Source organism: Peromyscus leucopus, chromosome 3 (genome assembly GCF_004664715.2).
Source record: "Peromyscus leucopus breed LL Stock chromosome 3, UCI_PerLeu_2.1, whole genome shotgun sequence".
Classification (NCBI taxonomy): Eukaryota; Metazoa; Chordata; class Mammalia; order Rodentia; family Cricetidae; genus Peromyscus; species Peromyscus leucopus.
The window spans coordinates 140,166,494-140,189,358 of record NC_051065.1 but is presented as its reverse complement, the minus strand read 5'-3'; the positions used below and the strand labels follow the sequence as shown (position 1 = coordinate 140,189,358).

General features: G+C 36.6%; 1 pseudogene; it reads left to right on the top strand.

Annotated features, from left to right (window-relative positions):
• The first annotated feature begins 91 nt into the window (after window positions 1-91).
• The window catches only part of LOC114688065, a 51,613-nt pseudogene continuing 28,839 nt past the window's right edge, over window positions 92-22,865 (top strand).

The following is a 22,865-nucleotide window of genomic DNA, read 5'->3' as shown; positions in this document are numbered from 1 at the left end:
AAAGTTGCATAATCATGAAATTTAGAGCCGGAGCCCAGAGAACCCTGAGCTGGAACTGATCTGAATGCCTTCTTTCTGAGGACTAGTTTTCATGGTAGTAGAAGATCCTATGCATGCTTCCAAAGGAGGAAAGCCAGCAACAGTCCATCTCAGGTATGACACCTATGAACTACAATAATGACTATCATCAGTTCACTCTAAGGGTGCAGTGGCTGCAAACATACCTTGGCTGTTACCAATAGCTGTCTAATACAATTTGAGATGCACTTAACAAGAGGAAAAACATGCCTAGTAATGGAAACATAGCTAACTACCCAGGGATAGTGAAGTCATGAATCTTGGAGAAGAACCTACAACAGATACTCTACTAAACCTGAATAAATATTTGTCCTTATATATAAGCATTGATTTCACCCATCAAGGAAACTTCTCTTCTCATCAGAGAGAGACTGCTACAGAAAACGACAACCAATCAAAATACAGAGTTGTTGAACCCAGTCTCAAACGATACACCTATCAAACAGCTCCTGTAACTAATACTCGGAGATCATTGTGGAAGAGCATAGAAAGAGTGTAAGAGCCAAAGGATCAGAGAGTTTCCTCTGAGACTGTTTCCTATGCATGTCAGAAGCTACATCATATCTCACTGATTGCCTAATCGTGAACTGAACAAGGACAACTACAATAGGCATGCCAAAGTGGACAGGGGAAAGCTCATGAGAACTCAACCCTCAGCAAAGAAATTCAGACAATTAAGAAATTCTGAAAGTGGAAGAAATAGTCTTCTCCAAGTGAAGAGTACACTAATTGGTTATCTAATACCAAATGGTCAGCCCAGAAACATACATGCAATTAAGGTTATACAGGCTAAGAATGTTGTATTTGTATATTTAGAAATATATACACATATACACACATATATAACAATAATAAAATATGAAATCATAAATTTAAAAGTGAGAAGTGGGAGATAGGTAAACCTAAAAAAATAATTAATTTAAATTTTTTCATTGACAATTAAGTTTCTAATGCATTATCAAAAAATAAAAATCAGTACACAATCTACTAATTCAAGCAATTTTTTTAAAAAGTCATCTTCAATTTTCATATATATAGAGAGCAGTTTTAATTATAAAGTCTGTATAATACACTTGGAATTTCCCAGACTAATGTTATATAAATTCATAGATGACCATGCAGTCAACTTCACCAAATCTGCCATTATCTCTCTAAGTTTCAATAAGGCACAGACAAAATCTATCCAAATTTTAAAGAAAAACAACAGCAGTAACAATTGCATGAGAAAAAGTGAAAATCCAGCTGTTTAACTGTTTCCTTTCTGTGTGTCTGTCTCTGGAAAACGTCAGAAGCAATCATGAGATTTTCTGAATATTGTCCCAGTGCTGGGGTTTCTGATTTGGCTCATATTTTTCTCCAAATGCATCAATTCTGGTTTAAAGATACACAAGTGTATGTTTGGAGTTCAAACACTTGTTTAATAGGTCTTGGTTCTTCATCCATTTCCATGAGATTTTCTGGGTCAGCTGTATCCATGTCACCATTTATTATATTTAATAACAAACCTTTACGTCCTCCGTACAAAATCTTTGAGGAATGTTATGCATTTGAGAAACTGAAAGGGGTAGAGCAAACAGGATGCCTCAAGATAGGATGGTACGGCCAATCAAATGAAGTACTCTTTTTAATGCCATTACTCACATGCATATTATAAATATAAATTGTATCTATGACATCATAGACTTATTCATAATCTGAAAAATTTAAAAGCTTATCAAAACTTCATATTTACTATAAAGATTTCTTGCATTTAAATATGCTTTGTCAATATTCTTCCATATAAAACTATACTAAGACACAAATCTGACATATGCCACAAAGCTCTATGGTTTGGACAGTGATTTTTCTAAACACACTTTGATCAAAATTTATAAAGTTTAATATAAAAAACTATATAGACGAGTCAAGCCTTAGTCATAAACTGATTTTCTTATGGAATATGTGAGATGATCTCTGAAGTGGTCTAGGGATGCAAAGGTCTCTTGTCTGACCTGAACCTCACCCACTGTACCACAGAATGCAAGGCCTGCCTCAGTTTACTATGTCCCAGAATCTGTACACACGAGTGAACAGCAGGAAAAATTGTTAGAGTAGCCTTTGCAAACAAGATGATTTGAATATTCTCTAATTCAGATGCCCAAACTACTACAACTATAGACAGAAAGAAGCAGATGTAAAGCATGAGAAAGACTACCACTATTTGCAGGGCCTTTATGTGAGCTGTGGTGCTGATGTCTCTGCATCTTTTGGTGCTGTGCTGCATGTTCTTCAGATGTCTCGACAGGGAGAAGATGAGCAGGAGAAAGGCCGTCAGGGACACAATGAAGGGTATGAATGTAAATATAAAGCTTGGGAATAAAAGAAACCTAAAGAACTGTGGATAAGTTCTTTCAGTGAAAGTGTAAGATGCATTTCTTCTAGATTCATTAATCATGGTATTGATGTGGGTGTTTATCATTAAGATATTTAAAAACAAGAGGAACAGAGACAATAGCATTGCCATTGACACGACCTTTTTAAATCTCCACTTTAGGTAGATGAACATAGAATTCGAGAAAACAGCTATCTTAAGAAAATAAAAGATGCTGAGGCTGGTAGCAAGCCAGATACTGAAATGATTGGTCACCGTCCAGCTAATGTATATAATTCTTATGATACATTCTGTAATCAAAGAAGCTGGGTAAACTGCAAAAAAATACCAGTCTACAAATACTACCCAGAGCACAGAGATTCTGGAGACAGCCAAGGCAGTGAGGATCTGATCCACTGAAGAGATGTTTCTTCTCTTGACCCAGTCCACAATGTTCACCACAGCTATGAATCCATTCCCCAAGCTTCCAAGTATGAATTCCATAAAAAAAACAATTGTAAGTGTGATCATTAGTATCACACCCATTCTCCTTAACACAATACCCCAATGCCAGTGTTCACAGACGATTCCTTTGAATTTATCTAAAATGTTGCAAATATCTGATTCATGAAGATTCAGTAGTATTTTCCATGTTTAAAATGGACACCACAAAGCAGCCAAAGACTTTGTAGATGTTTTTCACAGCTCACCTGCACTTCATCAAGATTCTGTGTCCTAGCAACAGCAGCTCAGTCTTCTGTCACCAGTGATGACACCAAATTCTAAAGAGCTGCAAGTAAATACGGGCACATTTGCAAGTCTCCACTAGCCACATAGCCAACCCCTCCTCTCGTGTTTGCGGCTGTAACAGTGCTAAGTCTTACTGTGTAATATGCTACTTTCTGGACACTGAGCTTTCCTTAAAGCTTGAAAAGAGCCTGCAGGATCAGATATGAATAGGTCACTAATTGCTCTTTCTAAAAACTATCAGCTATTTAATGCATTATGTCTCACATATTCAATAATGAAAAAACTACATTTTCTGTTTATAAAAACCTATATTCTCTCTCTCTCTCTCTCTCTCTCTCTCTCTCTCTCTCTCTCTCTCTCACACACACACACACACACACACACACATATATATACAGAAGGAGAGAGCAAGACAGGAAGAGAGACAAGTATTTCCCAATAAAAATATTTTATATGGATTAAAATTCTTTATTATTAAAATTTAATAATCCATATTATTTCATATAATAAATGTGTGAATCATGCTTAAATTGTATGAATGATTAAGATAGTTTAAAATGCTTTCAAGTATATATTATTAAATACAAATGATCAATAAACTTGAAATATTTCATCTGTGCCCTTGAAAACACATCTGTTTTTTCATGAAGCAGACACTGAAATGAATGAGTTCATTCACAAGTGAGAATCCTTAATCTATGACTCTTCCTTGCCCAGATGGTACTTTCTTCTGTCAGCATAATTGATGTTCTGATTTTATCCATTTCTCCTTGCCTCCCATAAATTAATCTAATAACTGCCAGTACTTCCTATGTTTTTCTCAAAGTTATTATATTCTATGCATATTTATATAGTAATAAACTTGATTATCCTCTATTTCCATGAATAGATTTGTTCTTGGTAGGTTATAGCTACTTTAAACAGAAACATAGAATTTCTGTTCCACTAGCCTCCTTCAAGGACACCAGTACCAGTGGATGTACAAATCACTTGTGTAAAATGATGTAGGAATTGGGAATAAACTACTAATTGCAGGTGGTGGCACGTACCTTTAATTCCAGTACTGATGAGCAGAGGCAGGCAGATCTCTGATTTCAAGCCTAGTGTGGTCTACAACTTGAACTCCAGAATGGCCAGGGCTACCCCAAGAAACTTTGTTGTTGAGGGGATATTTGATTGCAATGTGACGCTTTGAGAAGGAAGGTTAATAAAGTTTACCTTGAATCAGGGGGTGGAGCCAGCAACTAGCTAAGCATAATTTGCCATAGAGAAGCCAGAAATTTGGATAGAGAAGACACACAGGAAGGAAAGGGCAGGGTCTTGGGTTTGGGTCCTCTTTTGGTTTTGGGGTGAGTAAAAAGATGAGTGTCTTGCTGTCTCTCTGGCCAAAAAGCAAGGTCAGCTGGTTACTTTCTCAGCTTCTCTGATCTAGCAGATTTTCATGCCCACACCTGACTTCCCAGTCTTTGTTGGTAAACAGAATGATAGAAACTTAGTTTAAACCTACATATCACGGCCTTTGCAGAGCCAGGGATGCAGGACCAGATGGTCCTCCAGACAGTGGCTGATGGGGCACTGACCATGGGACTATAGGGCCAAAGATGATAATTAAAATATCAGTAGATTCTGATATACCATCATCACTGGCCTTAAATCAGACCAGTGACTCACTGACATGAACATTTGCTAATTGTCTTATATGACACACCGAGGCCCCCATTGCCACCAGGATTAACGAAGAGGTATTGGAGAGAAGTGAAGAGGTATTTTGTGCTGTTGTTGTTGTAGTTGTTTGGTTTGTTCTTGTTTTTGTTTGTTTGCTTGTTTTGTTTTGATTTTTTTCTTTAATTTTCTTATGATGGAGATGCTGCAGGGGTGACAGGAGGATATGAGGGGACCAGGAGGTGAGCAGAAATGGCATGCATGATGTGAAACTCTCAAAGAATCAATAATGAGGTTAAATTTTTATAGAAAAATTAGTAAATTATTGTGAGCTTCTAAGATGACAAAAAATTACCTGTCTCATTTAAAAAATCTACTAATTGAGCCGGGTGGTGGTGGTGCACGCCTTTAATCCCAGCACTGGGGAAGCAGAGGCAGGAAGATCTCTGTGAGTTCGAGGCCAGCCTGGGCTACAGAGTGAGTTCCAGGAAAGGTGCAAAGTTACACAGAGAAACCCTGTCTCGAAAAACCAAAAAAAATAAATAAATAAAAATAAAATCTACTAATTGAAACAAATTTAATGCACACACATATTTATATGTATTTCTGATAATTGTAAGCTTTATTTTGAAGATTTACTTGTAGTTGTTATTCATATCTTTTCTAATTCTCTTAATTTAGTTTAATGAAATTATTATTTTTCAAAGTCATCTATTAACTGACAAATTTTGCTTTTGTGAGCTAAGTACTATATATATATATATATATATATTTGTTAATATTTATTATATATAAACATAATACGTAACATATATTGTGGCTTTTCCCCTAATCATGAGTGAAATTTGTTTCTTTTAAATCCAAGAAAAGTCGTTTTTCATGTTTTTAAATACCTTTGTCCTTTCATTGAAATTATTTATGCATGATAAATTTGATTATGTTTTTATAGTCTAAGACCAAGGCCAGCAGCATTGAATTATGGTAAGGCCTCTCCTTTGGGCTTACCCAGCAACCACCTTTCCACAGGCTCTTCCTTGGTGAGCATCTTTGATATTCTTCTGTTTGCACAGACTTCTGAGTTCTCTCCTCATCCCATAGTGACAGCATTGTTATTGGATTAAAGCCTCACCCCTACAACCTCACTGAATATTAAATAGGATTATCAGGGCCATACTTTTAAGACATATCAATGATTAAATGACAACCTTAAGATTTTGGAATAAAGCAATCCATTTTATAACAGAGTTTCTGAAGCAGCCACAATACTAATGATTTAGTGAATATTAGTGTACAAGAAATAGCCCCCAATCATTCTACTGAAATGACACTAATTAATTTAATCCTAAGGACACAAATAAAATAAAAATTTTAGTGGTTTTGCAAACTTCAACACTTTGAAAATAGGGATCATATGTTTTACAAATGGGATTTTACGGCTGGAATTACTTCTGAAATCATTTAATTTGGTTAGTTACCATTTTGGATATTACTAATTATTACATTATAGATATTTTACAGCTTGGCAGTGGTGGCACATGCCTTTAATCCCAGCACTTGGGCAGCAGAGCCAGGCAGATCTCTGTGAGTTCTAGGCCAGCCTGGGCTACCAAGTGAGTTCCAGGAAAGGCACAAAGCTACACAGAAAAACTCTATCTCGAAAAAACAAAACAAAAAAAACAAAAAAGATATTTTACAAATTTCAATTTATGTTTGATATTTTTATATTTCTTTTAACATACAAATGAGAGAATTTAAGTGACATTGATTGATATAGACTGCATATACTGTGAAGATTACCCTTGTTCCATTTATACTAATAACATGTACCATTCTACTAATTGGCCAGAGGACAGAGGAAGTTGCATTTTTCTGATTAAATAAAAACACTTGTATGGAAATTATCAACAGATTTAAAAAAAACAGATTTTTCAGCAAAAATCAACATAAAAAAATTATCCCCAAATATAAGTTTAAAAAATATTTATATCAAAGCTGAAGTGAATCTCACATCTAGAAGATGCAAGGACAATGTATTTATAAACAGATAAACAATTACCATAACAATTAGTAATTGCATGTGTATGTGTGAGAGATAGACATTTAATGATGTAGTCAGTAAAACAGGAAAGATGATAAATAGGTACAAGAAATAAATGCTATAAATTTTTATATGTAGGTAATTGTTGTAGAATACTATTTTAACCATGTAAAGATGTGTTACATTTGTCTACACTGAGAAGTATTACTTTAGCTGTGTCAAGGTGTGCTACATTTATTTCTGCTGCCTTTGTAAATGATGTAAAGATGTGTTACATTTGTCTGTCCTGTATTTGTTTAATTATGTAAAGATGTGTTGAATTTGTTTCACCTTGTCTGCCTAAGTCATCTGGTTGGTCTCATAAAAAACTGCCAATAGCTAGGCAGGAATGGGATTGGTGGCGCTGGTGGGCAGAGAGAATAAATAGGAAGAGAGAAGAAGGAGAAGAGAATGAGGAAGAAAGAGAGGGACACACCCAGGGTCAGAAGCCAGGCGGCCCCCAGCCAGACACGGAGACAGCAGGAAAGTAAGATATACAGAAAAAAAGGTAAAAAGCCCTGAGGCAAAACATGAAGAAATAGATTAAAATAAGAGCAAAGCTAAAGCTAAACACTCATAACTAATAAGAAGTCTCTGTGTCAGAATTTCAGAGCTGGTTGGTGGCCCAAAAGAAAAAGCCTGTTAGAGGTAATGGATTTTTATAGCTGCAAATGACGAGAAAATGATTAAAATAAAGTAGACAGTTGAGTAAAGCAGCTGACTTCTAACTAGACTACAAAGGAGCAAAAATAGTTATTCCTTACTCTAAGCATACTTTTACAAAATCACAAAGTAAAATACAAGCAAATATATCAAAAGCTCAACTTTATAAGTACTAGAATTTTATGTGACTTTTCTTTATGTTGTACAAACGGATTACTGGAGGTTTTTTTTTTCTTTATGAAACTGGGGGTTCTGCATCTTTGGACCTGCAACCTAGCCACCATTGCATAAGTAGTAAGTCTTGACTCAATTTATTATTTCCCAGAATTAGGATACATGACTGGACAGCACGAAATGTTATGATAGTAGCTTTCACAAAGGAAATCATCAGATTGTTAACCATTTCAAATGTTGAAGTGCATAGAGTTAGAAAGAGAAGGAAAATACCATAAAGGAGGAAGAAGCTGGTGATGGATGACAAGGCTTTGATGTGGGCTGCAGTGCTGACATCTCTGATTCTTTGGAACTGTGCTTCGTGTTCTTCAGATGTCTCCACAGGGAGAAGATGAGCAGGAAAAACGTGGCCAGGGACACATTGAAGGCAATGAAGTTGAAGATAAAGATGGTGAATAAACAGACATGAGGAATTTTAGAAAATCATTTACAGTAAAGTTACAAGAAACACAGCCTTCTGGTCTATCAAACTAGGCATCAATATGATGCCTAACACTATTATATTTAAAACTAAGAGCACACTGGGCAGCAGTGATGCCCATGAATACAACCTCTTTAAACCTCTACTTTTCCTAGAAAAAAAAAGAGACTTAAAAAGTAGTGTCTATCTTGAGAAAATAAAAGGTGCTGAGGCTGGTAGCCAGTCTGTTACTAACCTGATTAGTCAGCGTCCAGAAAACATAAGTTGTTTGTAATGTTTTTTCAGCCATCAATACATCAGGGCAAATGATACATAGCAAACAATCTAGCGGCAACACTCGGGAGAGTGGTGCTGGAGAAACCTGAGGCTGTGAGGATCTGATCCACTGAAGAGATCCTTCTTCTCTTGACCCGGTCTGTGATGCTCACCAGAGCTATGAATCCATTCCTCAAACATCAACAATGAATTCCATAATTAAAATGATTGTTAGTATGCTCAGCATGCCCACACCCATTCTCCTTAGAACAATGCCCGAATGTCATCTATCACTGCTTAACCTTTACTAATTTGTCTAAATCATTTCATATATTTGATAAAAAAGTCATTTCTTCTTTGTTAAAACCAACATATACATTATCAAACCAGTCAAAAATTAATGTTTTCTAGTTATTCACTTCTTAACTTAGTCAAAAAAATCTTGCATATTCTCACAGAGACCAGCTGAGGTCCATCCAGATCTTCTATGCCTAACACGCTACAAACCACAATCCTCTTGTCAGATACTGAAGGGCACGCTGACTTCTACTTCACTGAAATGCAAATAAAAAATGAGTTCATTTATAATTTTTGTATTTTTCCCCTTTAGCTTTGGTATTTGGCACTTAAAAAATCCTCATAAATATGAAAAGAAATAGGATGCCTCTGTCTGATATTTTAGTGCATGGAATTTCTTTGAATGCTTGAAAATTAGGTCTTTAACATCTAATATGCACATGTTACTCAATGTTCTTCCTCCATTCACATTGTCTAATATTTTACCTTATTTGTCATATGCCCTGTAAATAGGAATATGTATGTATGTATGTAGGTATGTATATATTCATACTCTTACAAACATACCCACCAATAAATATTTATTTGAATAAAAATTGCTTCTTTTTTCACTTTAATAATTCAGGTTAGTCTCTTATTCAACTTGTATTGTGCATCTATCTCATGATAAAAGTTATGTTAGTGGTCAAGAAATTGTTTAACCTTGGTTTCATGTTGATATCATAGGATATTATATGCTGGCATTTAGTCAGCTTGAACTTTGTCATTTGAAACAGTGAAAGCAGGAAGACAATGCTACTGTCACATGAAACAGACACTTAAATGGATCAGCTCATTAACACTGCAAGAGTCTTTGTCCTTCTCTGTCTCCTCCTAGCCCAGCATGAACATGTTCAGATTGTACGCTTCTCTTCCCAGCAGTGTCTGTCCCAGGACTCCCACAATAGACAGCAAGGAATGTGTAGAAGAGTATGCTGTCTGCTCAGGATGGGAGCTACATTGTAATGTAATATACAACCTATCCTCTTTGATAGCCAAAGAGTAAGCAAAAAACAGGTAAAAAGAAAGCACCAACACCAGTCTCATCAGGCTGAGCTACATGAGTCACATGCTTCAGAGAGCTATGCATAGACAATCAATTCTTTGAAGCACTAAACCAGCTTCAGTCACCCAAAGCAATGCTAACCAAAGAGTAATGTATGTGAGTGACCTGTCTTCACGCACACCAGAAGAGGGAATCAGATCCCATTAGAGATGGCTGTGAGCCTAGCCTTTAGTGGCTGAGCTATCCCTCCAGTTCTCCTTTTTAAAAGGGTACCGAGGATTTATTAAGATATAAAATGGGGAGAAATGCATGCATCGATACAGAACAAAGTAAACTGCTGTCGTCATTCTCTGTTCTTCCCGGGGCTGAATGGAACCAAACATCCCCTCCTCAGATTTCATCAGTCACTTACCCAGAAAACCTATGCCTCCATTGGGCCAGATACCCCAAGGTCACTAGTGGAGTGAATTCCCACAACAAAAGAATGAATGAAGTATGTATTGAAACTTTGCCACCGGTGGGCATATCTTGCTTGGCAGGTTTGCATTGTAGTTCAAAGGGTTCATAGCATAAAAACATTGATGCCTGAATTGTACCTTCCAACCTTATAAAAACTATTCATCAATAAGTAAGCCTCTATGTCAACTACATCTTGACTTAGTTATGTCTTATTGCCAACCTGTGTGGTGTTTTCAGCAATAAGGTTTATCTTCTAGTTCTGGTGAGTAATCAAGAAGAACGGCAAGAGTCTGTGTTGTGTAGAGGATCTCTGGGCTCTTAAAGCTGTATCCCATATCTGGCATTGGGATTTTTGTATGACAAACAATGGCTTCTAAGGTTTATATTATCCAGCCATGCAGGATACCTCCTTTCTAATGCTTTATTTTTTCTTAAATTGTATTTAATTACCTTACAAAATACTAAGGAAAATCAAGGTTCCCTAATCAAGGCTGTAACATCATCAGTATGCATTTTTGGGACCTTTGTCATGAATGTGGTGAGCATTACTTCATGTCTTAATAGTTGAACTATATTATGTTACAATTACATTATAATATAATATAATTATACTACATTCCCATTATGATATAATTATAATACACTCATTTACATTCAATTTGTATATAAATACATTTATTTCTTTTGTTACTTTAGATTATTAAAATATTAAATATGCCTGAAGCATTGGTATTTTTTGCACAGAATTTCTCTAGATATTTATAGTACTTTGTGCTTTAATATTAATTATATGATTTTTTTATGTCTAGTTCCATGGAACCTTTTGATCTGACATTTTCTTCTACTTTTTGATTCAATGCTTTCTCATTTTATTGTAGAGTTCTTTCCTAATTTTGGCTAGTTTTATTCTTAGATGTATTAAATTTTAAGAATATTCCTGATTTTGTTCTCAGTGATTTTTGTTATTGATATAAGAAAAACTTACTTATTTAAAAATTATGATTTAATATTTTCAGATTATAGTATCATTACACTATTTCCCCATACCTTTTCTCCATCCAAAACCTCTCACATACTTTTCGTTGTTCTCTTTCAAATTCATAGACTATCCATCAATTGTTATATACATACATACATATATACATGCATACATATGCATACATATACATATATATTTCTAAATATGTAAATGCAACCTACTCTGTCTTCATAATGTTACTAGTGTGTGTATATGTAACAAACCCTCTTATTAAATAAGAAACACAGAGCCAAAACAGAGATGAAAGCCAAGAGATCAGAGCAATAGCTAAGGGCTAAAAACTTTACCCTTCACTGTCCCTGTTGCACTACCTCTCCAAAAGAGACCTACTTCCTGTGTGTCTGTCTTTTTATAGTGTTTCTGTTCTGCCTTCTCATTGGTTGTGAACCCAACCACATGACCTCCTAGTCACTGCCTGTCTGTACAGACCTCCAGGTCTTCTTTCATTGGTTTTGAGATTAAAGGCATGTGTCTCCATGCTGGCTGTATCCTTGAACACACAGAGATCTGCTTAGCTCTGCCTCCCAAGAGCTGGGATTAAAGGTCTGCACCACTACCACCCAGGTTCTGCTAAGGCTTGCTATTAGCTTTGAACCCCAGGCAACTTTATTTATTAACATACAAATCACATTTTAGTACAAATAAAATATATCCATAAGTGTGTATATCTCCAGGGCTGACCATTTGGTATTGGATAATCAACTGATATGCTCTTCCCTAGAGCACACTATTTCTCACAGTGTCAGCATTCCTTGCCCATAGTTGATGCCTTGTGATCTTTCATCAGTCAACTTTTGGATGTTTGATGTCATTGTCCAGCTCATGTTTGGGCCGTCATGATGATGACACTTTTAGGTGCAGCTTCTGACATTACCTAGAGACACAATCTCATAGACAATTCTCTTATCCTGTGACTTTTACAATTTTCCTGCCTCCACTTTCACAAAAATTCCTATCTGTAGGTGTAGGAGTTGTTTTGTATGTTTTATATGCTAATTTTTCACCCTATTGCTATGACAAATATGAAGAAAATATTAAGAGAATAAATTAGCACTCAGTCAGTTTCATGTCTAACATAAGATACACCATATCCTGTTTATAGGTCTATAGAATTAAAGGTTTGCATTCTTAGCCAATATATCAACTACCAAAGAATTGAAAGTAGAGCTTGTTTTAGCTTCTTGCTTACCTTAACAAGAACATATAGTTATTTTATGGGGGGAAACCATGAGGATTGTTGAAAATGAAAAGAGGAGATAGTCAATGACATCTTAATCCATTTTATTCCCCCAAACTGATATGATGACATACAGAGAGTATGTGATATCTAACAAGAGAAAGGGAGCTGTTTGTATATTTTGTGATTTATAGGGAGTAGTGGTGATCGTAGGAACTTTTGTTACATAGCTACATCTCCTCAGGATGCTTACATTAGCAGTAATGAAGAGCAGAACACCAATCAAGAACATAATGAAGTTTCACACATCACTAGAATAGATATATCTATACCCATGCCTCTTTGAAGGGTTTATAGTGTCCTTCAATTAAATAACCACGTCATCTTTACCACATGCTTTTTCACTTTATTGGTCTCTTCCATATTTATTGCCATAAGATCAAATAAATAAATGGGCATTCCCAAGATTCTCAACCCTATCAGAATGGTAAATGACTCTCTTATCTCTCCATAGAGAAAAGTACAGTTGGTGAATCTATCTTGAGCAAACATTGTTGAGAATAATCAGAAGGCATGCACCAATACAGTTAATCACTGCCCAAGTAACAAGAGCAATGGCTTATTTTCCTCCATAAAACCCTGCATTAATCTCACTTTTATGTGAGTTTATTAACTTTTCTATACTATAAGAAAAATCTGGAGAAATTCAAGCAAAGTAAATCTGACAAGGAATCATTTTTTTTCTTGCCACTAAATGTAGTTCACCAAACACCATGAACTCACTTTCAAATTTCCAGAAGTAATTTCTGCACTACTAGGATGACAGTAATGAGTTAATTTAGACAGAAAGAAAAGGATTCAAGCAAAACTACTTGGTTGTGACATATTTTGTGACAAGCTTTTACCACAGTCTAGTTTTTAGATGAGCTGATGTACACTGAAGTTCTCTCTTTCTTCTACTTCCTGTGACCACTGCTAACCAAAACTGCAATACTGTCTACTAAAGGAGGACTTCAGTAGTGTTTTCTTTGAAAAAATACTGTTATTCCTCAATAGCACAAAATAAGTCATAATATATAGTGTATTGTCTTTCAAGGGAAGGAATCCTTCAGCAGTAAATCAAAGTAATGCTAGATCCTTATTTGTTAGTATGTAAATGAAGATTTATTCTTTTGCATGATTTTACAAGTTTTCGAATTGTTTATGGTCTATAGGATTTGGTTTTATAAAGTTTGCATGACAGCTGGTAAAATGTTTAAATGTAATACAATCCTTTGTGGGAAATGATAACCAAAGCCATACCATCATAAAAAGATCTTCCATTTTGATTGAACTATAATTCCAGAAATTAAAGTAAACTGTTTTTCTAGAGTTTTGCCTTTTCAACCTCATTCAATCTTATTTCCCAGTAATAGCCTGCCAGAAGAGAGGTCAGAGATGACCAACTGACATTCTTTAAATGAGCACTCACTGGTTACTCGTAGCAACAGCCAGCTGTGTTACAAAAAGGGAAATTTTCCAATATCCTTCCCACTCCCTTTCCTCTAACACCTGTAGGAAGACACATGCACCTGATCTCGTCTCACAGACTCCATGCTATTTTCTGCATGTATATCTATGGCATTACTATTTCTTCCAGTTAATTTGCTGTAAAAAGGACAATCTATGTCAGTGTTCTCCTTAAACTACAAACATTAAACCTTTCAGGAAATATCTAAATCAATAATAGATTGCACGAAATTGTGTGAAGATGGCATGTATGCTTTTTTATCACTGAGACTCTACCTTAACAAAAACATTGGAGAAATTATTATGCTTTAAAAAATTATTTCTAGATTTGACTCAGTTTTTTTCAAGGCCTTCATTTTCTCTATGAACCCAGGAAAATATAATCTTTTCTGTAAAATGGGAGCTGATACCTAATATGTAATTGTAACTTTGTTCCTTATAATTAATTAACATAGTCACACACTCACTGCCACCTCACTAGTGTTTTGTTTTGTTTCTGGAAAATATCTAACAAGAATATTATATGAAATATTACCCTGAATATCTCTATCAAATCTCTCCCCTCAGCACTCAGGGAACTCTCCAGAAGAGAAGGCCAAAAGAATGTAAGACATAGAAGGATAGATGACACCAAGAAAACAAGTCCTCCTAAATACAACAGAATGGATGCACATATGAACTCATAGAGATGGGCAGCATGCACAGGGCCTGCATGGGTCTGCACCAGATGGAGTGCAAGGGCTGAAAATATAAGTGGACACACATCCCCTTCCCTAAACTAAAGCTGTCTTCAATTGATAACAGTTGCAAATGAAAAATAAATTTTCTCCAAAGGATTCTCACTAAGGAAACAAAAGCACTCTTAAGGAAAAGCCCCATACCCAGCAGAAGATGGCCAACAGAAAATGAACTCAAAACTTTGGAGGCTTTTGTCTCATAATGTTCTGTCATGGCATTTTATTTTTAAACTTAAAGATTCATTGTAAATACATTATGGCTTCCAGTTTTGTGCTTTTATGTGATTCTTTTGTATGCAAACGTGTATTTCTGCATCTATACATGTTTATACTTTTTCTTTGGCCTTTTTTTCCTTCTGTTTGTTTTGTCCTATTCCTATTTGTTTTTGTTTTAGTGTATTGTATTTTACTTTATTTTTATTCCTGATGTACCTGTTTGTTTTCTAATAAGAGACAAAAATGGATATGAATCTGGATAAAAGAGGAGGTAGAGAGGAACTGGGAAGAGTAGAGGAAGGGAAACTATAATCAGAATATGTTGAATGAAAAAATCTATTTTCAATAAAACAAAAAGAAATATTATCCTATAATTTTTGAAACAAAAAAAACACAATCAAAAACCAACCAACCAATCAACCCTCAAAATCCATTAAAATACTAAACCTTAGGGAATATATCAAAATTAAAACCCAATCTTTCACACTCTGATTTCTTTTTTAATGGAAAATAATTTTTTCATATAGTATATCCTGATCAAGGTTTTTTTCTCTCTTATCTTCTAACAGATCCTCATCATCATCCCACACATTCAACGCTTTACTTTCTTTCTCTCTTTAGAAAACAAACAGGCCAATAAACAAGCAAACAGACAAACCAGAATAAAACAAACCACATAGACAAAGAAAAATTAATGAAAAGCATGAGAAATACATACACAAATACATTGTGCATGCACACACACACACACCATAGAAACACAAAATCATGAACCATAATAGACAAGCAAAAAATAAGCAAAAAATGTCCAAAGAATTATGAGAGAAAGCATTTCCAAAGGTGGCATTGCATTTGTTTTATGCTGACCATCTACTGCTGGGCACAGAGCCTGCTCTTAATAGTTGCTTGTATCGCCAGCGGGACTCCATTCAGGAAACTTATTTTTTCTTTGTTAGCAGTTATCAACTGTAGATAATTTCTGGGTAAGAAATGGAGGCTTGTGTCCACTTCCCTTCAGCACTAGAACCCCATCCACAGGATCTGCACATGCAGCTATGCTCATAGTCTCTGACTTCATTTGTGTCAATCCTCTTGTGACTGGAAGCGACTGCTTCGTTGGTGTCCTCCATCCCCACTAGCTCTTACAGTCTTTCTGCCTCCTCTTCCATGTAGTTCCTTGAATGCTGAGGAGAGAGATTTGTTGAAGACATCCCATTTAGGACTGACACTCTTACTTCTTATTCTATAATATATACAGAAGAATATTTCTCATATTTTTTACAAAATCATCCTTTTTAGTGATATTTAAAACTTTTCTTTAATTACAATATTCAGGATAATTGTAGATATTCTGAAATCCACCATAGTATTTCCTTAGAATTGTATTAGAGAGAAAGTTTTGGCTATATTATCTATTTTAATAAGTTTGTTTCATATGCTCAAGAACACACACACACACACACACACACACACACACACTTTTTCTTAGTTTATTCAGTACGAATACCTCAGTAAACTGTAGTGTATGTCACATATTTCCAAGAAATTTCAATTACTTTTGCTAATGTGATGATTCACTTTTCATAGTCTTATCCTTAGTATGTATTTATTACTAGATTATGCCAAATTTAGAATCATAATTAGAGATTTTCCTAAACATTATCATTCCATTTATTATGGTACTAATTATTTCCATCTAGATGACATTAGATTATCTATACAAATATTTTCATAAGAAAAATTTTGTGTCCTGAAAGACCTGCTCTCAAGGCTACATCCAGGGTTTAAAGAAAAAAAAACTACAGCATAGCAAAACCTAGCAGAATTACACAGTGTAGAGAAAAGTCACCCATCTATTAGTACCCAGGAATGACTGTGCCCCATAAATAAGGAATACACTGCTAAGGTTTGTGGGACAAGTCCCACAGCTGTTTTAGAAGGAAACTATGGTATCACACAAGAGAATTACAGCCCCAAACAGTCAATAATTATAGACAATATTTCTCATAGGCCCTGCCTATGAGTTTCCTCCATCAGATATGTATTTCTCTAGTAGGTTGGCCTTATAAATATCAGCTGCCATTATTGTGTATCTTTGCAGACTCCATCATAAAATTAAATATTTACTATTTCTGTTCAAGGTTTCATAAGATAAGATTTATTCACATCTTTCATCATTTTCATATCTGACAATTTCAAATTCTAATACAAGCCTTCTAGTATTTCTGGAAACATCACCCATAAGTTTTTGGTTTCAGAATAGATCAGATTGATAACATATTTATTTAGCACAACTTTTTATTGTGTTATTTTCAATTCCTTTTAGTTCCATAATGATTCAACATCTGTTAATGGTTAGTTGCCACAGTTATATCTGATGGGAATGGCAAAAGTCATAAAGCAAGCACATCTGCTTGATAAAGATCCAGCAAAGGTGGCCACATTATGGCCGCCATACCACCTTTGGTTTTTATCTCCACCTGTTGCATATTTGGGGGAATTTTAATATTTGTATAATTTGAGGACATTGGATTGTTGAAATTTTTCTTATGAATCATTTATGCCTCCTCCCAGGAATGTTGCTTCTAAGCTTCCACAGAAGGGTCTAGAACACACTATTCCCCCCACTTCTAGGGAGATATCCTTATCTACTTGAAGGTCATCCTTACACCTTGGAGGTTGTGACACTCATAAAGCCAGAGGTCTCTTAATGAGGCTATGAGACATTCTTGAAGCATCTGTCCCTGAACTTATTCAGGAACAAGATACACAAAACAAAGTAAACTCAAAAAGATCAATAAGATTTGGTGGGCTACAGGAGTTGGCCATGGTTCAGATTGCAAGCCTCTTCCCACTATGCACTCAGACAATTATGTGGCATATATCTCTGCTCTACACAGAGACATATATTGATTAAAAAAAAAAGAATGGTGTGGAAAAATTATAAAAGAATGAGATGTCAGGACCTCCCTTTCTTACAAAGGTTAGCACAGAGCCACTATGGTATTATATGACCAAGGAACAGCAGAATGCCAGGATTAGGCATATAGACAAGTTCTATAAAGATATAAAATGCAGACATAGTATTATGCCAGAATTTTAATAATAACTGCAGCAACTTTGGCCTGAGGATTTTTCTGGGGCACTCTGACCATTAAGACTTAATAATACACTGCTTGGGACTTGGCAATATGCTCAGGCTGGCTTGGAAATTTTGTTTTGGTTTTGCATCCTTATAACTACCAGAGCTACCAGCCTGAGAACAGGCTATCATATGCCCCTAGATTCTTAAAAATTAGATTATGGGGTTTATGAGTAAAAATGATAACTATGTTTATTAGTGATGTCAAAACTAGAGGGAAAGTGATTGGAAGTGATAAATCTGTGCTGTCGTAGTTTATCAACGATGACTAAAAGATAAGCAAAAGGAAGTGAAACACATGTCCAAAAACAAAAATGATATGATCTATGTTTTAGAACATCATGAATGTATCCCTGCTTACTCAATTCTGTATAAATAAAGAAGTACTCTGGCTGCTAGTCAGTCAGGCTGCAAGGTTCTCACTAGCACAATAACCTGTCTCAGTCCTTCCCCAACCAAGTCTTTACATCTTCTGCAGGGACCTGCTCACCACCAAAGATGGTTCCCAGCAGATCAAAGACCTAGTGTAGATGAATTTCTAAATGGTCTTAAATAAAAAACATGGAGCCAAATATAGGGGTGAAAACCTTAGATCAGGGAAACAGGGAAAGGCACCAATCAACCTTACCTCATCAACTCTGCAGCTTCCAAATGCAAGTTACTTCCTGTCTACCCACACCTTTATTACCTTGCTGTTCTGACCTCTCATTTGCTCTCTTAGCCCAGATACCTCACTTCCTCTTGCTACACAGCTCTGTGGCTTTCTGTCTGTCTATACAGACCTCCAGGCCTCTATTCTTGGTACTGGGATTAAAGGTGTATGTCACCACACTTGACTCTGTTCCCTAGTGTGGCCTTGCACACACAGAGACCCTGCCTGCTAAGTGATAGGATTAAGGGTGTGTGCTGCCTGACTTCTTGTTTACTTAAATTGGCTGTCCCTTTCCCCCTTGATCTCCAGGCAACCTTTATTAAAGCACAAATAAAATATCACCACATTTCAGCACAAATAAAATATCACCACAATCTAGAACTTCAGATAAGGAATGCTTGCCATCCATAGGGTGAACATTGCAGCCAATAAAGACACATACATCCATCACAGTCAATGATGGCTTTCAACAATGTGGTAAAGTGTCACATGGGGCCAGGCCTCCTGTGTTTAAATACTTGGTTCTCTACTGGTGGAGCTATTTGGGAAGGTGGTGGAACCTTTACAAAAAGTCTTGCTGGAAGAAGCTAGTCAGTGAGTGTAAACTTTTATAGCCTTCCCTCCTTCTTCTTCATTCTACTTCTTGAGTGTGTATGCAATGTCACAGGCCTACCTCTCATGTGTGACACCATGTGTTCCTTGTCTATTGCAATGCCTTTTAATGTATGATAGAATGATCCACTCGAACTATAATCTAGAATAAGTACTTGTTTCTTAACGTTCTTTTTGTCATGATATTTTATCGCAGCAATTGGAAAAGTAACTAAACTATAAACTCAAAAAGGAAAAGGGAGGCCCTTGCTGGAAGAAATATGATCATGTGTTTTGTAGTCTCTTTGGAACTAATTTTGATGATGATTGTGCAAGATTTTGAAAATTTGTGTTGGGAAAGCCCTATGCTGTAAGCAGATCTTCATGGGCTATTCTGGGCGAATTTTGGAAAAAGAAGAGAAAGAAGAATGCTGTTTGAGGAGATCTGGTTTATAAGAGGAGGAAAATAAGAACTCTACTGAGAACTGGGTTTACACTCCATTCAGGCAATATTCTGGCTAAGAATTCATCTGCATTCTGCCCGTGTCCTTAGAACTTGAGTTAAACTGAGTTTAGAAGTAGTGGACTAATGCATTTGGCAGAGGAAATTTTGAGTCTAGATTACAGTAACTGCAGCGTGGTTATAGGGATAATTTGTATTCAAGACTACAGTGAAAAGAGCAGTACATGGGGCAGAAACAAAAGAAATGTGCAGTTTGTTGAGGAAAAACCTTGGAAAGGACTAAAATCATGCCTGTTTGTGTTATAAAACAAGTAGAATTGGGTAAGACAAACCTCCTTCTTTGTAGTGGAACAATAGGGAAGAAGCCTTGAGGGAAAGATCCCACCCATCAAAGGCTGGAGATAACTTGTGAAAGTGTAAATTAATCAGAAAGGAGAGAGCCTAAAACTCAGGTGAAAGGTTCTCTATGCTTAGAAAGCCAACACTCAAAGCATTGTGCAACTCTGGTCCATGGGGGTTGGTTCCATTCTGAGGTGATGACAGAACTTGGCTGTAGCAGGAATCTTAAAAGTTCTTATTAATAAAATCAAACCCGAAGCGAGTTACTGGGGTCCATGCTGGTAGATCAGAGAGACAGAACAAGCCACAGCTATCTCACCTCGATGGATCCTCAGCTGGTCTTGTCTCCTCAGACTGGAAGCTTCTGTGTCCTCATCCAGAATGAATCTCAGCTGAACTGTGCTGCTCGAAAGCCTGAAGCTTAACCAGCCACATGCTTAACCAGCCAAAAGCTTAACCAGCCAAATGCCTCTTGTTTCTGGTCCTCATGCCTTATATACCTTTCTGCTTTCTACCATCACTCCCTAGAATTAAAGGCTTGCTTCCTGGGATTAAAGGTGTGAGTCACCATGCCTGGCTGTTTCCAATGTGGCCTTGAACTCACAGAGATCCCAGATGGATTTCTGCCTCTGGAATGCTAGGATTAAAGGCGTGTGCTATCACTGCCTAACTAGTGGCTTTTCTGTTCTCTGACCCCAGATAAGTTTATTAAGGTACACAATATTTTGGGGAACACAATACCACCACACTTGGCAGTGTTGCCTATTTGGTATTGGTTTTATAATAATAAAAAATATGATATTTAGGGGCCATGAAATTTTACTCTGCAATTTTAGGCAATATGTGCCAGGTTTGAAGTCTCTGCAAGGAGGCTCTGATGTGACAATTCATGAAGATGTGAAGATAAAAATTAGGCATAAACATAATACCTGAAATAAGAGTAGAAACATACAACCTTAAATTTGTATCAGTAAACCAAAATCCATACCAATGTAAAGTATTTTGAGATTAACAGTTGTTTTTTGGGATTAAAGTAGATTCAATAACCTATCTATTTTTCATCATTTCTATATCATATCTGTAGTGGGTAGCCATTCCAGCTTGGATCTGGAAGCTCCAACCCCCATTGAGACTCTGGCAACTGTCACGCCTACGAGGCGGGGCGAGGGGAGGTGCTGGAAACCTGAGAGCTGGATGGGCAAGCGCTCGCTCTGGGCGAGCTCTCTGCGCCTGGACCCTGGATAGTGGAGATTGATTGTGCAGAGCTCCAGAGAACACCGCTGGATTGCGATACACTTTCTCCAGACCCCCGCGACCTATCCATTCCTTCATTTGTAAGTCATCCACTAAATAAATCTTCCTTTTAACTACGTGGAGTGGCCTTTATAATTTTCCCCAATATCTGGCGCCCACGTGGGTCAAATTCCAAAGGTCTGGGCGGCTCCTGCCCTCAGCCTGCTCCCCGGCTGGCGGGTACCTAAACCCACCTGCAAAGTTCCATATAACCAGTCCATTCCTGAAAAGGGGAGCAGCTAGTCCGGTCTCAGCTCCCTAGCTTAGTCCCGAGACCAGTGAAAAACCGCTGCGAGTGAGGTATCCGGCCCCAGGCTCCCGGCCATCCCGCCATCTGCCTCCAGCTGCTGCCAGCCAAGGTCGCCAGCAGGCCCTGCTTTGGAGCTGTACCAGCACCGCCTGCTGGTTGAAAAGCGCTACTACACCCCCCATACCACAGAAAGGTAAGATAAACAAACCAGCATTTTATTTCAAGTAAAAGTACTTGATAATTTTACATCTTAAAATTGACTAACAAATTTTGAGTAATTCTTGTAATATGGCTGACAACATTACCTCACAAGAATTTAAAAACCTTTTTGCCTGTATGATGAATGACATTCTCCTGGAAATATATGACCTTCCTCAGGCATATTTGGCCTGTACCATTTTGGCATTCATCGTAATAATTCACACAGTGTTCAAACACTGCTTTAATAATAAGAACAAAGATGAGTCATTATTGGGACTGATACAGGCTTTAAAAGATACCAATGACGACTTACAGAGAAAGAATCTCTTTCTGGAATCTGCTTTCAAAGATAGCAATGAAGGCTTACAGAAGAGGATTCTCTTTCTGGAATCTGCTTTAAAAGATACCAATGAAGACTTACAGAAAAAGAATCTCTTTCTGGAATCTGCTTTCAAAGATAACAATGAAGGCTTACAGAAAAAGATTCTCTTTCTGGAATCTGCTTTAAAAGATAGCAATGAAGGCTTACAGAAAAAGAATCTCTTTCTGGAATCTGCCTTCAAAGATAGCAATGAGGGCTTACAAAAAAAGATTCTCTTCCTGGAATCTGCCTTCAAAGATAGCAATGAAGGCTTACAGAAAGAGATTCTCTTTCTGGGATCTGCTTTAAAAGATAGCAATGAAGACTTACAGAAAAAGAGTCTCTTTCTGGAATCTGCCTTCAAAGATAGCAGTGAGGGCTTACAGAAAAAGATTCTCTTTCTGGAATCTGCTTTAAGAGATGGCAATGAAGACTTACAGAAGAAGAATCTCTTTCTGGAATCTGCCTTCAAAGATAGCAGTGAGGGCTTACAGAAAAAGATTCTCTTTCTGGAATCTGCTTTAAGAGATGGCAATGAAGACTTACAGAAGAAGAATCTCTTTCTGGAATCTGCCTTCAAAGATAGCAGTGAGGGCTTACAGAA